Here is a 12,969-nt window from a genome sequence, read left to right on the forward strand (position 1 = left end):
TTTGTGGCTGAGGCTGGAGCATTGTGGGCTGAGCTAATGAATAACACCCTTCTTCCCTTTGGGGAGAAGTTAGGGTGACAAAAGAAATTATGTTTAGTATTCTCTTTGGCAAATATATATTGGAAAGAGTGCTAGAGGTAGAATCAGAAGCCCTGGATTCAAGTTCTGGTTTAGGAGTTATACTAAATAGCTGGACAGTCTTTGGGGAAGTCACTCAATATCATTTTTTAAAATTTAATTTAATTATTTTGTTCCATTTTAAGTTCCCAACAGCCTCCTTCCCTCCTTTGCATTAGAGAAGGCTGCCATTTGACACAGATATATAGATATAGATATAAAGACCTACAATGCATATTTCTATTTATCAGCAATTTATTATTTCATGCAAGCCTTTCTATGTTTTTCTAAGCTCATTTAGCTCATCACTTCTTATAGTTCACTAATATTCTGTTACTATCATATACCACAACTTGTTTAGCCATTCCCTAATTGATGGGTATCCACTCAATCTCATTGAACTTCGGTTTCCTCAGCCATAAAATGGGGATCTAAATGACAGGCAAGCTACCTACTATGTTCCAAGAATTATGCTAGGGCTTATAAATACAGAGAAAAAATAAAAATGTCCCTGTCCTCAAGAAGTTTCCATTTTACTGAAAGAAAATAATACATACACAGACAAATAAATACTAAAAATCTACAGAGTAAATAGAAAATCATCACTTGTTGGGGAGAGCATGAACAAGTGGGGTAACGAGGAACCACATTCTCCCGATAATAGCCTTTGCTCCCCCCATGCCTTACCTCTGTCCTGGGAATCCTCTTACCCAGTCACCCTTTCTTCCCCAACTGAAATCCTAGGAATCTTTGAAGTCATATTTCAAAAGAGACAATCTGGCATTGGAAAGAACACTGTGGAACAACAAAGTGGAAAGAACATTGAGTTTAGAGTCAGAAGACTTGAGCTCAAAAGTTGACTCTTCCTCTTACTTCCCATGTACAAGACCTTGGACAAGTTGTTCCCCATCACCACCGTTTTCTTACCCGCCAAATAAGGCAGGGGTGTGGCTTGTGTGATCTCTAAGATCTTTTTCAGATTTAAATGCTATGAATCGGTGAAATGTCACCTTCTGCATGAAAACTTAGGGACATCACTCATTGACTTTACCACATTCTCCCTTGTTCTATTCTATAATGTGGGCAGCTAGGTAGTGTAGTGGATAGAGTACCAGTGCAGGAGTCAGGAGAACCTGAGTTCAAATGTCACGTCAGACACTTGACACTCACTAGCTGTGTGACCTTGGGAAAGTCACTTAATCCCAATTGTCTCATCCTGGGTCATCTCCAGTCATCCTGATGAATATCTGATCACTGGATTCAGATGGTTCTGGAGGAGAAGTGAGGCTGGTGACCTGCACAGCCCTCCCCCATTCAAAACAAAGTCAAGTGGGAGTCATGGCTTTAATTCTCTGATGGAATAGTCTTCTGCAAAGAAGGATGAACACACATTCTATACTGTGTAGTGGAGACTCTTGGTTAGGGGCCAACAGCTAGGTGGTGCAATAGATGGAATTAGGAAGACTCATCTCCATGAATTCAAACCCCAAATGAGGTCATGAAGAGTCATATATGACTGAAAAATGACTGAACACCAGCAAATGGTGGGAAGCAGAGTACTATCCTGGCATTTGGAGGGGGAGGAGGAGGGAGAGACACACACAGATTGATAGAGACAGAGAGAGAGAGATGAGGGAGAGAGAGAAATAAATGAGTAAGAGAGGGGAAAGAAAGAGACCTTGGAGAGGGAGAGAGAGAGAATGAGAATTTCCTATGACCAGACCCAATAACCACTTACTTGTGCAGAAATGCAGTAATATGGTAGTTTCGTTTCCTACTGCTGAGGCCCCAGGGGTACTGTTGATTATATCAAACAAGCCCAAATGAGACAAGAGAAAGACCCTGGACTGTATGATCTTGGGCAAGTCATTTCTCCTTTTTTCTGGACTTCAGTTTCCTTACCTGTCAAATAGGTATAATAATACATATTGCCTCCTTCGCTGAGGGTATTTTGGGGATTAATTGAACTAATGCATATAAAAGCATTTTGAAAAGTTAAAAGTTTTTAGGAAATGTCAGCTATTGTAAATAAAAGCAACCTCCCTATCCACTCTTCCTCTTTCGCACTTGACTTTACATTCAGAAAGTGACTAATTGACAATCTTTATGACATCATTTCACTTCTCCTTCTGAAGGAAAAGGGTAAATATTCCCTTGTTTCTCTTTCTTCTATTTCAAAGATAGTTCTGGCTTCTCAGTATTTGTAGAGGGGCTGGGTGTTGTCATTTAAAGAGAAAATGACTTGGAAGATACACTGTAAGTATATCCAATCAGCAATCAAGATCCCATTCCATCCCATTCCCCTCAGCAGAAATTCCCCTCTATCATCCTCACTCACTTATTTTCAATCTCTTCCCGTCTGCTGGCTCATTTCCTACTGCCTAAAACACACTCATCCTGAAAAAGAAAACTTGATCCTTCCATCCCTGCTAACTATTGTCCTATCTGTCTTCTGCCCTTTGTAGCTGTGTGTGTTCATCCCTCGTTGCCGAAGAAGACCATGCCATCAAAGAACTAACGATATGGCTTGCGCTTGACTTTGTTTTGAGTGGGGGAGGGCTGTGCAGGTCACCAGCCTCACTTCTCCTCCAGAACCATCTGAATCCAGTGACCAGATATTCATCAGGATGATTGGAGAAGACCCAGGATGAGGCAATTGGGGTTAAGTGACTTGCCCAAGGTCACACAGCTAGTGAGTGTCAAGTGTCTGACGTGACATTTGAACTCAGGTCCTCCTGACTCCTGCACTGTTGCTCTATCCACTGCACCACCTGCTAAACTCCTTGAAAAGGTCTCTACTATAGGTATCTCCACTTTCTCTCATCTCACTCTTTTCTTAACTCCCTACAATCTAGCTTCTGACCTTACTCCACAGAAACTACTCCCTCCAAAGTTAATGATTACCTCTTAGTTACCAGTTGTGAGGTCTATTCTCAATCTTCATTCTCCTTGATGACCCTGCAGCCTTTGACATTGTTGGCCACTCTCTCCTCCTTGACATTCTTTCCTCTGAGGTTTTCAGGATACCACTCTCTCCTGGTTCTTCTCTCCCTATCTGACCACTCCTCTGTCTCCTTTTCAGGAGCCTTTTCCAGATCATACCCTCTAATCATAGATGTCCTGTATGATTCTGTACTGAGCGCTCTTCTCTTCTCCTTCTATGCTATTTCAATTGTTAACCTTATCATCTCTCCTGGATTTAACTATTATCTCTTTGCTGATGATTCTCAAATCTACCTTTTCTGCCCCAATTTTTGCTGAACTCATCTTGCATTTCCAATTGCCTTTCAAACATCTTGAATTGGAAGTCCAGTGGACATCTTGAATTCAACACATCCAAAATAGAACTCAAAATATTCTCCTTTGAGCCTTGTTACTGTAGTGGACAACAGCGTCCTTTCAATGCCTTGGGCTCACAACTTAAGAGTCATCCTGGACTATCTCTCCTCTATATGCAAGCCATAGCCAAAGTCTATGGATTTCACCTCTGCAACGTCTCTTGAACATGCCCTCTTCTCTCCTCTGACCCTGACACCCCTCTAATGCGGGTCCTTATCACCTCACACCTTGATTACTGCAATAGCCTGCTGGTGGTCCAATTGCCTCAAGTCTTTCCAAAACAATCCAATTCTCCATTCTGCTACTAACGTGATTTTCCTAAAATGCAGTTTCAATCATGTCACTCCCCTCTACTCAATACACTCCAGTGGATTCTACTTCCAGGGATCAAATACAAAATCCTCTGTTTGACATTCCAAGACCTTCATAACCTGGCCCCCCTCCTACCTTTCCAGGCTCCTTACACCTTACTCCACAACACATAACCTTCAATCCATTGACACTGGCTCTTCCACCAACAAGATACTCCTCTCTGAGTGCTCTCCAAGCATTTTCTGTCTGTCTGCCATGTCTGGAATGCTCTCTCTCCTCTGCTGAGAATGCTGAGCTTTCTGGCTTCCTGTAAGTCTTAACTAAAATCCCCCCTTCTCCAGAAAGTCTTCCCTAACCCTTCTTAATTCTAGTGCCTATTTTCTGTTAATTATTACATAGCTTGCTTTATATATCTTTGCATGTTACCTCCCCCATCAGACTGCAAGTTCTTTTGAAGGCAGAGATTATCTTTTGCTTTTTCTTTTTGTATCCCCAGCAGTTAGCACAGTGCCTGTCACATAGTACTCAATTAATAAATGTTTATTAATTGATTGATTAAAGTATAGCCACTTGGGGCTATCTCCCTGGCAGGGAGGGAGTGGCAAAAGCTCCTGGCTACTTAGTATTGACTTAAGGAGATTACCACTGGAAGAAGTAGGTGGCTCTGCCAATGGATATTTCTAAAATACGTGAGATTCACACAGTGGTAGTCCATAAACTCCCCTATTACTATCAAGAAAGAGCCCTATTCCTCCTCAATCTTTCCTTCAGTGATTTCCATTCTGATTCAATCCATGAAATATTCATTTAAGGACTTACTATGTGTAAGATACAATGCTAGAATCTGGAGACACAAAGGAAAAAAAAAGTCTCTGCCCTCAAGAAGCTTATACATTTGTAGAAAGTTATCTTGGATATCTTGTCAAGTCAAGTATTTATTAAGTACCTACTATGAACCTGATACCGTGCTAAGCAGGGATGCAAAGAAAGGCAAAAACAGTCCCTGTCCTCAAGTTTATAATCTAAAAAGGCAGATGAGATGTAAATAATCATCTACTGTGTTGTTACCAATCAGTCGTTTTTTTGATTCTGTCCAACAGGCAAGATCACTTGGAGATCATTTCAAAGGAAAGCAGTAGTATTAAGAGAGATCAGAAAAGACTTTTTGCAGAAGGTAAGATTTTAGCTGATACTTGTAGGAAGTCAGAAGGGAAACACAGGGAGGAGCAAATTCCAAAAATGAGGGATAACCATTGAAAAGGCAGAAATTTGGAAAATGGAATGTCATGCGTAAGGAACAGCAAAGAAGCCAGTGTCTCTGTGTTATAGAGTATATGAATAAGAATAAGAAGACTGGAAATATGGGAGGCCAGACAGAGAGCTTTATATTTGATCCTAGAGGAAATAGTCACTGGAATTTTTTAAGTGGTGTGTGTGTGTGTGTGTGTGTGTGTGTGTGTGTGTGTGTGTGTGTGTGAGAGAGAGAGAGACATGGTCAGATCTGTGCTATATGAAGATCACTTTGCTATCTGAGTGGATGATGGATAACAATGGCAAGAGACTAGAGGCAGTGATCCCAACTGGCAGGCTACTGCAATAGTCCAGGTGTGAGGTATAACAGCAAGCACCCTGACATACCCAGGATGATAGGCTGGTACAGGTTCTTAGATCTTTTCTAAAAGGAAAACAACTTTTGAGGGATCAACTATCACTTTAATCAAACACATATACCAACAGAGAGACCAACAGACAGGGCTTCCAACTGTCTGATCATAGACAATACATACAACACAGATCAACAGATAGATCCAACTGTCTGACCATTACATACATGCATAGTTACCACAGAGAGAAGCACCAACATCTGGGTTTTCAAAGAGGGGTTCTGGGGGGGTTTCAGCAGCTTCTCAGAGCCTCCTCTGGCCTAATCACTCGAATAAATCTCCCAATGATTGAGCCCCAAAGCAAAACTTTACCTCAGAGTATATATAGAGCCAGAAGGAATCACAACCCACATGCCTCAGTGCCCAGTTACCAAAAGGTGTGAAAGCCTTCAAGCAAACAAGCCTCCCCTAATCAAGCTCCACCTAAGGTCTATTAATGGGTGGGGAAGATTTTTAACTCCCATTACATGAGGTGATGAGGGCCTACATCAGTCAGAGGAGAAAAGAGGGTCTTTACAAGAGATGTTTCAAAAGTAGAATCCAGAGAACTTGGCAATAGATTGAATATGGACATGGGGGTGGGGTGAGAGAGCTGAGGATGACAGGAGCCTGGCGGCTGAGAGGATGGTGGTACCCTCTACAGAAATTTTTGGGGAAAAGAGAATGAGTTCAGTTTTTGACACATTGAGTTTAAGCTGTCTATGGGACATTCAGTTTAAAATGTTTAATAGGGAAGTTAAAGCTTCAAGACTGAAAGCGCTAGGATTGGATGAATACATCTGAGAATCATCTGCAGAGATAACTGAAGCTATAGGAGGTGGTAAGATCACCAGATACAGCTTAATAAGGCAAGAAAATATTCAAGGATATTTTGAACTCCATTCAGCAGCACCCTCTCTCTCCCTTGCCTGGCCCCCCCATCCCAGACTGTTTAGTACTTAAACCTTGGGGTTATGGTGTCCTGATGGGTGAGAACCCTCTATAATTGGCTAACGCCATTGAATTCCATGTTATTTCAATCCAACCCATTGTTCTAGCTTTTGGTAACTATTTATACCTTGACATTACTTATGCTGTGAAATTGGGTGACTTGAAGGATGGCAAGGGCCCTCAACAGTAATAGAGAAGGTAAATGCTTAATGAGTATTGAATGAATGAATAAATAATTTAGATGAATATCAGAAATGGAAGCAACCTTAAAAAGCATCTGGTCCAATCCCATTGTTTTGCAAAGGAGGAAACTCCAGAAAGACAAATCCTCTCCTCTTCTTAACTTGCCTGCTTCTATGGATCATCCTCTTAATAACCCAGGTTTGAAATCTAGGTGTTATTTTTGACTCCTCATTGTGTCTCCCTTATTGTTCAGTCATTTTTCACTCTTCATGACCCCATTTGGGGTTTTCTTGGCTGAGATACTGGAGTAGTTTGCCATTTCCTTCTTCAGCTAATTTTACAGATGAAGAAACGGAGGAAAACAGGGTGAAGTAACTTTCCCAAGATCATACAGTTAATGAGTGTCTGAGGCTGGATTTGAACTCAAGTTCTTCCAACTCCAGGACCTACATTCTATTCACTACACCACTTATCTGCCCCTTCTCTCTCATATCGGTTGCCAACTCCTATGTATTCTAACTGTGAAACATCTCTTGGATAGGCTTCCTTGTCTCCTCTGACACTCTGGTGCAGGCCACCATCACCTCAAGCATATTCTACTGGTTGCTTTCTCTGCCTCAAGTCTCTCCATTCATCCTCCACTCAGCTGTCAAAGTGACCTTCCTAAAATGCAAGTCTTTCCATTTATTCTGTATGTAGCTTGTTTGTATGGAGTTGTTTGAGTTAGACTGAGCTCCTTGAGGACGGTAAGTGTCTTTAACAATTTTTTTTTGTTACCCCATTGCTTAGCATAGGGCCTGGCACACAGCAGGTATTTAATAAATACTTATTGAGAAACTTAGTTAATCAACTCCCGTAACTCCCTATTGTCTCCAGGATCAAATATAAAGCCCTCAGTTTGACTAATGAAGCCCTTAGGAGTTTAATGACCGATGATATTCAGCAGTAAATTTTCTTGCTCTGGATCCCAAAACTCTAGGATTTTACTTACTCTAGGATTTTTTTTCTCGGTACTTAGAAGTTGATGTTTTCAAATCATAGAGTGTTAGAAACGAATGGGATCTTTCAGTCAGTCAACAATCCACCCTTTCTACCTTTCCCCCTCATACCTCACACTTCCCACTCCCCCATCTACCTACTCTGATACAGTGATGGTGACCTCCTGACTGTTCCTCACACAAGAGACTCCATCTTTGCCCTCAATGTTTCACTGGTTCCCCCTTATCCCCAGGCCCCCCAATGCTTGAAAATTTCTCCTTCCTAATCTCCTTCTCCTGGCTTCTCTGACTTCCTTCAAGTCTCAACTAAAGTTCCATTTTCTGCAAAAAGCCTTTCCTGGTCCTCCTTAATCTTAGTGTTTTCCCTTGGTTAATTATCTCCATGTTATCCTGTTATATATTGTTTGCACACAGTTATTTGCACGTTGTCACTCTCGTTAGAGTGTAAACTTCTTGAAGGTGGAATTTTTAAAAAAAATTTTTATCTCAATCCCAGAGCTTAGCACAGTACTTGGCACACAGTAGTTGTTTAATAAATGCTAGTTAACTGCCTGAGAGACAAGGGAAGGAAAGACTTTTACCTAAAATTACACGGAGAGTTAGTGACCTAGCCAAGCCTAGAACTCAGACTTGGCCTCTCTCTGGCTAGCACTCTTCTCATCAAACCAGGTAAAATTATTGGAGGAGCAGGGAGCATGCTTTGCCCTGGGTACTGTCCCAATGAACCAGTCCTGAATGCAGGGGAGCCAAACGGTGTCCATAGTCTTGCTGCCAATGTTGCCCAGATGAAAAATGTAGGATATCATCTGGGGCTGCATTGTTGGCTCTACGTCCTCTAGGGAAAGGTCACAGAAATCTTTCTTATGTGGTCAAAGAAAACAGTAGGCACTATGGAAGCAGACAGAGGGGAGCATGAGAAGGAATCCCAATATTAGTATTGAAAGGGCGTTATATGCATAGAATGGAAGAGCTGGCAGAGTGCTTAGAGATCATTTAGTCTAACCTCATTTTACAAAGAAGGAGTCAGAGGCCAGAGTGGTGAAATGCTTTACCTAAGGTCCTATGCTAGGTCTGGGACCACGTACAGTACAGTGAGAAAATCTCAGTTTGAATTCAGGCTCTAATTATTACCTCTGTCCTTAGGCAAATAAATCACTTATCTTCTCTGGGGTCTCATTTTCCTCATCTGCAAAATGTTGGGGGAAAGAGGGGAAAGCTGTAGTTTGTGACTCTGAGCAAGTCACTTAGCCATTCTGTGTCTCAGTTTCCTCATCTGTAAAAAGAGGCAGTTTAACTCAGTGGTCTCCAAGGTCCCTTCCAGATCATGGCAGATCTTATGACCTCTAAGGCCTGTTCCAGCTCCCAAGTCCAAGGCTCACAAAGCCAGGCAGAGCCACAGGGATTTCAGAAAGCCCTGGAAGTTTAGGCTTCCCCAGGGGAAAGTAGGCAGGTGTCACTTTTTCTTAAGGAGCTGGCCCCACCTCCAAGCAAGCTCAATATAGAAAGGTGTGTCCACCTCCTGACTATGAGTACAGCGTTTGGTCCCTGGGTCCATTGGATGGGTGTGGGTGGGTGTGTCAGTGGAGGGCCCAAGGCCAGCACCTCACAATCTCACTAGGAGAAAGAACCTTGGCCCTGACCTACTTACAGGGAGAGGAGGTGAAAATTCCCTGCTGCTGAAGACTTCCAAAAGGTGCCAAACAACAGTGGTAGAAACTCTTCCTCAGAATTTTAGGTGTGAGTTTATTTTTAGAGATGGGGGATGGAAGCAGAAAAACCCCTGGGCTTTTTTTTTTTTAAAGAACATGATATCATAAAAATCCCAGAGTTGGAAGATACCTCTACCTCAGTAGAACTCCTCCCTATAATGTGTCTCTCACAGGCACTTTCCAAGACTTTCAGCAACAGGGAACTCATTACTTCCTAGCAGCATAATCCATTGTAGGTTAACCATGGGTCAATCAATAGAGACACACTTAGCTCAGAGGACCTGGGTTCCTAATCCAACTTCTGACACTTACTACCTGTATTACCTTAGGGAAGTTACTAAATCCTACTAGACTTCATTTTTTCTTATCTGAAACTTTAGGTTGGATTAATAATAATGATAAAAATAATTAGCATTTAAATAATGCTTTAAGGCTTGCAAAATGCTTTACATATAGTATCCCAGTTTCTTACAACAACTCTGGGAGGTAGGTGCTAATAAGATCCCCATTTTACACATGAGAAAACTGAGGCAGACAGAGGTCAAGTGACTTTTTCAAGGTCACACAACTAGGAAGTACCTGAAGCAGAATTTGAATTCAGGCCTTCTGTCTCCAGTGCTCTAAGCATCCTACTGCCTATCTGCTTTTAGCCTTAAGAGTCTCTGAGGTTCCTTTCAGGTCTAATTTGATGATTCTATAAACTTTAATTGTTAGGAAATTCTTGACATTGGCCTGAAATTTACTCTTCTGAAGCTTATCACGACTGTTTTTAGTTCTCCCTTTTGGGAGTCCCAGAATGTCACATACCTTTTCCATAAATGTCTTTCAGATGTTTGGAGGAAGGGGTAATATTCTTCCCAAGTTTTTTCTCTTATGAGCTAAATGCCACCACTTGCTTTGACTAATCCTTGTATGCCAAGGGCTAACCAAGCGTTTCTTTGCTATTACACTAGGTCTCTTGGAGGAGCCAAAAGCATAAAATATGGCCCCTGCCCTTAGGAGTTTAATGGCACATGACATTCAGAAGCAAATTGTTCAACCCATTCTTCTAAAACTATTTATTTTCTAGCTTATCCTCCCCAAATTCTGGGATAGTCTAACTCTAGGGTTTTTCTCTCCGCATGTAAATTAGAAATTGATGTTTTCAAATCATGGAACATTAGAGATGAGAGAGATCTTTCTGTCAGTCAATCAACAAGTATTTTATTAAATGCTCACTCTGTTCCTGGCACTCTGCTAAATGCTGGGGATAAGAAGAAAGTTAAAAAAAAAAAAAAAATCCCTACCCTCAGGGAGTTTACATCCCAATGGAGGCAACAAAAAGGAATAATTGGAAGGAAATTTGAAAGAAGTCTTCAATAGATGGGAAAATTGGGAAAGTTCTTTCACAGAAAGTAGCCTTTGAGCTACCTGAAGGAAGTCAGAGAAAACTAAATTTCTGAGGTGAGGAAAAGAGGCATTTCAGCCAGAACAAAGATCTAGAGAGAGGACATGGGATGTCATAACATCTTAAAGAAAGTAAGAAGCCCGGTGGACCTGGATCAGAGAGTGTGGAGAAGATGAAGGTGTCAGAAGGAGAAGGTAAGGAGAAGCCAGGCAAGGAAAACTGTCTATTTTTGAGCAGAGAACAGTAAAACTAGAAGTCATCTGAAAATAGAATGTCAAAAATCAAAGAACATAGACGGCCTAAATTAGAAGAGGTCTTGATATTTGAGTGTATGTGATAGACCCCTATGATAATCTGGTGGAACTTAATATTGTTTGTTGCCTATGTTAAAAGAAATTTTTTTTGGTCAATTGGGGTTAGGTGAGTTGCCCAGGGTCACATAGTGTCTGAAATCAGATTAGAACTTAGGTCCTCCTAACTCCAGCGTAGGTCCTCTAGCCACTATACCACCTAGCTGCCCTGTTACAGTCAAAATTTAAAGATATGTTAAATTTCATTTAGAGGTTAAAGGAAACGAGCATTTTACAAGTGCTTACTATGTGCCAGGGATTATAGTAAGCACTTTACAGATATTATCTCATTTGATCCTGACCACAGCCCTGAGAAGTAGGAGCTATTATCTCCATTTTATAACTGAAAAAACTGAGACAAACAGGGTTAAGTGACTTGCTTAGGGTAACACATTTAGGAAGTATCTGATATTTCAACTAAGATCTTCCTGACTCCAGGTCTAGCACTCTATCTACCATGTCACCTGTCTTTAATAAAAATAAAAAAGTGATCTCCCCTGGCCAAGCTCATGGACCTCTAGCAATCTATACAGGGATATTTTTGGATCCAAATGTGAGAATCCTTGCCTGTAAGAATACAACGTTAGATGTGTAATGGATAGGAGAAGTATTACACAGTTAGTTGGAAGAGACTACAAAAATCTAGGTCAACCCCCTCATTTTGCAAAGAAGTGAATTGGGGCCCAAAGAATAGAAGTGATCTGAGCAAGAGAACCCTCAGAGCATTTTTTTTTTTAAGATCATGGATTTATAGAATTCCAGCATTGGAAGGACCTCAGAGGTCAACTGATCCAACCACTACCTGAGTCCGAATCCTCTCAATAACATCTGTGATAGTCTTCCAGCCTCTGCTTAAAGCATAGGAGGATTTGAATTCAAGTCTTGCCTGACTCCATGTATAATGAATACATGATTCTATGTTACCTCACTTTAACCCAGACCTAAAACACCCCCAACTGGGAACTCATTACCTCCCAGCAGCACACTCCACTGTTGGACAACCATGAGTCAATCAATACAAACAGCCCAGCTTGCAGAACCAGGGTTCCAATCCAGCCTCTAACACTTACTACCTGTAGGACCTTAGGGTACTAAACTCATGGACCTCAGTATTCTCAACTGAAAATTTGGGATTATTAATAATAACTATAATTAGATTACATAAGATTAATAATAACTAGCATTTAAATAGCTATACAACTCTGTTAGGAAATATTACAAATGTAAAGTAAGCAAAATAATGACCCTTGATATGAAGCCTAATCATAATAACTCATAGTTGCAGATACAATTTATAAGATTACAAGATGCTGTATAGACATTATCTCACTTGGTCCTCACAGTACAAGGCAACAAGAATTTATTAAGTGACACTATGTGCAAAAGGCAGTATGCTGGATCAATCTCTCATTCAAACAACAAGCATTTATTAAGCACCTACAGTGTGTCAGGTTCCAGTTAGGGCTACAAGGAGAAAAAAAACTGAAGTAATCCCTTCTCCCAAGGAGTCTATATTCTATCCAGACAGACCTGACAACAAATACATATATGAATATTCATGATCATAATATGGAGTCAATGTTCAAAATAATAAACTTGTATGTAATTACTATCATTTCTATTCAAGTGGGGCTCAGAGATGAAGAGATGTATTGAACTCTAAGCACAGGAGGATTTGAATCCAAGTCTTGTCCTCTAAGCACAGGAGGATTTGAATCCAAGTCTTGTCTGACTCCATGTATAATGAGTATGTTATGCTATGTTACCTCACTTTAATCCAGACCTAAATTACCCTGAAAGTCTCAGAATGGGATCTATTCCAGAGTCTCTGTCTGTCTGTCTGTCTGTCTGTCTCATTCTCCAACTTTGCTGTTTTCTGGCACTGACCTAAGTGTCTCAGGGGCCCGCAATGGCCTGGCGATGATTTGCATGAGTTCACTTGCCTAATGGGCTCATCCTCAACCTCTGGAATTCCTTTCA

This window comes from Notamacropus eugenii, chromosome 4, assembly GCF_028372415.1.
Source record: "Notamacropus eugenii isolate mMacEug1 chromosome 4, mMacEug1.pri_v2, whole genome shotgun sequence".
NCBI classification, from domain to species: Eukaryota; Metazoa; Chordata; class Mammalia; order Diprotodontia; family Macropodidae; genus Notamacropus; species Notamacropus eugenii.